This window comes from Cebus imitator, unplaced genomic scaffold, assembly GCF_001604975.1.
Source record: "Cebus imitator isolate Cc_AM_T3 unplaced genomic scaffold, Cebus_imitator-1.0 Scaffold185, whole genome shotgun sequence".
Classification (NCBI taxonomy): Eukaryota; Metazoa; Chordata; class Mammalia; order Primates; family Cebidae; genus Cebus; species Cebus imitator.
Genome location: NW_016107500.1, coordinates 937,077 through 941,115, shown reverse-complemented (window position 1 = coordinate 941,115; position 4,039 = coordinate 937,077). Strand labels below are relative to the sequence as shown.

The 4,039-nt window shown below is 33.3% G+C and overlaps 1 non-coding gene across 1 annotated transcript; it reads right to left on the bottom strand.

Annotated features, from left to right (window-relative positions):
• Nucleotides 1-3,591: 3,591 nt before the first annotated feature.
• Nucleotides 3,592-3,720, bottom strand: LOC119473797. Its single transcript, XR_005203018.1, has one exon. It is a non-coding gene; the product is annotated as a small nucleolar RNA SNORA40 (small nucleolar RNA).
• Between the last annotated feature and the right edge of the window lie 319 nt (nucleotides 3,721-4,039).

Sequence of the window (4,039 nt, the reverse complement as noted above, 5' to 3'; positions counted from 1 at the left end):
CAAAGATACAAAAAAGTAGCTGAGTGTGGTGGTGCATGCCTGTGGGCCCAGCTACCTGGGAGGCTGAAGTGGAAGGATTGCGTGAACCTGGGAGGCAGAGGCTACAGTGACCTGATATTGTGCCACTGTTCTCCAGCCTGGATGATAGAGTAAGACCTTGTCTCGAAAAAAAGAAACATATATATACACATATGTATGTGTATGTGTATATGTATATACATATATATTAGCTTCAATTCGGTTTTCCTGGCATATCTTTTCCCATTATTTTACATTCAATCTTTTTGTGTCCTGATACTTAAATTATTATCTCTTGGAAGCAGCATATAGCTGGGTTTTAACAGCCTCAACCGACAATCTTAAATCTTTTCCTTGGAGCGTTTAGATCATTTACGTTTAATGCAGTTACTGATATAATTATGTTTATACCTACCACGTTACTATTTTCTTTCTGTTTGATGCACCTGCTTTGTATTCCTTTTTCCTCTTTTCATGACTTCTTTTACCTTAATCAAATATTTGTATTATTTTATTTTCCCTAAGGTAACACACTAGCTGCTATATAAACTTGAAATCTCTGATAAAATAGATGTTTTGTTATAAAGATGCAAATAATTCAAATGGATTTGTTAAAAAATAGAACATCAGAAAGAGCTCTTGAAAATTTAAAATTTATAAAAAATCTGTCTTCACTGTTGGGATGGCCAGATAAATTCTCACAAATAATCATCATGATATATTTAACAAATGAATGCCATGATTTAAACTACACGAGTATCACAGAAGTGAAAACTTTAATAAAATATTAGTGTATATTGTCTAGCAGCATAATCTAGTAATAATGTAGCATGCCTAAATAGATTCTATTGCTTGAATGTGAATGTGATTTAACATAAATAAAACTTCTCTATAATTCTTGAATAATAAAAAGGTCAAGAAAGACTATAGGATGTTTTGATAAATATAAAAAAGGTATTTGAGAATACTTCTTTCTGAATTTTAAAAAGCTTCTAGAACTAGGGTTAGAATATCATTTTCTTAATAACCTAATAACCCACTGGAACCAGAAAGTAAAGAATATTTAACAATTTTAAGAATACAGTTATTTTTATTAAAATCAAGAACAAGAGAAAATGCCTATTACTCACATGGTTCATCATTGATTTGCATTTGCATTGTCTAATAAATTTAGACAATGCAATAAGATGAGAAAAATATAAAGCTGCATACTGCAAAGTAGGAGATGACATCGTCTGTCTTTACAGATGATTTGCCTATCTGAAAAATCCAAAAATCCAAATCAATTGATTAACACTACTTTAATTGATAACAAACTCTAATTGGATGGTTGGTTGGCAATACAAGACACAGAAATCAATATTTTTCCAACATGGCAGCAATAACTTGAAAAGCTAAAAAAAACTACATATTTTCATTTAAAAACATATAAATCCTAGCAATAAACTTAAAAAATGTGCAGAGTCACTGCAAAGCAATTAACACTTTACTCCAAGACATAACATTTTTGAGTAAGACAGCCCTCTTCTGGATTGGAGACTTGTATTAATTCTTTCTTTTTAAATTATAGAACCACTAATTTGCATAACAAAATATGATTTTAAAGCGTCTCTCATGCTCACACTCATTGGCAACTTCACACACTTTTAGTTGTATACTTACATCTAAATACAAACATACAGCTTTCATAAAAATAGATTCACACCGAATATACTATTCCCCAGGTTGCTTTCCATTCAAGAGCACATTTAGGAGTTGTTTCTATGGTTGTATAGTTATATCTAATTTTTAACTCCTACACAGTACTTCATAGTATGAATATGCCATGATTTATTTACATATTTCCTTTCTAACAGATTTATAATATTTTAATTTATTAAAGCTATTTACATATTATCAATATCAAACCTGCATCTATTTATTTTTTGAATTTTATTTTTTAATTTTAACTTTAATTTTTTAATTCAGTAGCTTTAGGAGTCCAAGTAGTTTTTGGTTACATGGATGAACTGCATAGTGGTGAAGTCTGAGATTTTATTGTACCCATCACCCAAGTAGTGAATGTTGTACCTTGTAAGTAGTTATTTGTCCCTCACGTTCACCCATCCTTCCCCCTTCTGAGTCTTCAGTGTCCACTACACTACTCTATATGCCTTTGCATACCCATAGCTCAGCTTCCACTGATAAGTGAGCTTTCACTTTGTATAATGGCCTATAGTTCAATACAAGTTGCTGAAAAAGACATTTCATTTTTTTTATGGCTGAGTAGTATTACATGGTACATATATATATATATATATATATATAATACACACACACACACACACACACACACACACATATCATATTTTCTTTATCCACTCATTGTTTGATGGGCACTTAGGTTGATTCCACACCTTTCCAATTGTGAATTGTGCTTTGATAAGCATACATGTCCCAAACTGTCTTGATTTAATGACTTCTTTTCCTTTGGGTGATACACAGTAGAGGGACTGCTGGGTTGAATGGTAGATTTACTTTCAGTTCTTTGAGAAATCTCCAAACTGTTTTCCATAGAGGCTGTGTTAATTTACATCCCCGCTAACAATGTATGATTGTTCACTTTTCAACACATCCATGCCAACATCTATTGTTTTTTGACTTTTTATTTTATTTTTGAAAGTCAATAAAGTTTTATTCAAAGAATTCCTTGTTGTGATTTCTTCTACTGTCCATCAAGGTCACATTAGATCCTCTAAAGAGCTGGAGTGAAAAGATTTATCTTCAAGTTAGCCCTTTTTAATGAAACTGATGCTTATTTTAATTCAGTTGTCCTGTCAGCCCATAACTCTTTTATTTTGGCTTCTGTCACCTCCTTTTAATATGGATACCCCGATGAAGACTTCAAAATTTACTAAGAATCTTTGGGATCTGATTTCTTCAACCAATTTACTTTAGGGTCCTTTTTACTGCAGGTGGTGGATCTGCCTGGTTCTCAATTTGACACCCTCTCTTAACATGAATGAGTTCAAATCATATTCATTCCTAAGCGATCACCCTCAAGAATAGTACAGATGTGTGAAAATATGCCAATACCTTTAACTCCAGACATCATGTTCTCAACATAAAAGCCTTTAAAACAAAAAGCCATCTTATGTCAAGTCAACATGAAATTGGAATGCAAAATTAATACTGCTGAGGATTTCTCTCATATCCCATGCTGTTTTAACCATTCTACAGTGCTATAATCTTTTGAAATGAAGAAACAGTCTGTCTTTGTTTCCCAGGCTGGAGTACAGTGGTGCCATCAAAGCTCAGTGCAGCCTCCAACTCCTGGGCTCAATCCTTTTGCCTCAGTCTCCCTTTCCAGAATAGCTGCAAGTACAGGCACATGCCCCAAGACCCAGCTAATTTTTAAATTTTTGTTGAGATGAGGTGTTTGTTACTTTCTTGCCCAGGCTGGTTTTGAACTCCTGACTTCAAGCAATATTCCCACCCCCTTATGGGGATTGCAAGCTTGAGCCATTGCGCCTAGCCAGGAAGCAACCTTGATAGCTATCAATATTCCCATCAGTTAACTGTCTCAGTTATCATAATATCCCTTCTTGTATGTATCAAAACTCATACTGAACAATGAGTTCTGGGTTGCAAGAGAGGATTTATTTTTTACACCTATCCATAAGACTTTTGTCCACAGTTAAACAAAAACATACGTTAAGTGCAGTTTTTTACTTTTTAATAATGGCCATTCTGGTTGGAGTAAGGTAGTATCTCATCCTAGTTTTAATTTGCATTTCCCCGATGATTAGTGACGTTGAGCACTTTTTCCTATATTTATTGGTTGCATGTATGTCTTCTTTTGAGAACTGTCCATTCATGGCATTTGTTCACTTTTTAATGGGATTTTTTTTGATGATTTGTTTGAGTTTCTTATAGATTGTGAAAATTAGGTCTTTGTCAGATGCATACTTTGCAAATATTTTCTCCCATTATGTATGTTGTCTGTTTACTCTGCTGATTATTTCTTTTGTTGTGGAGATGC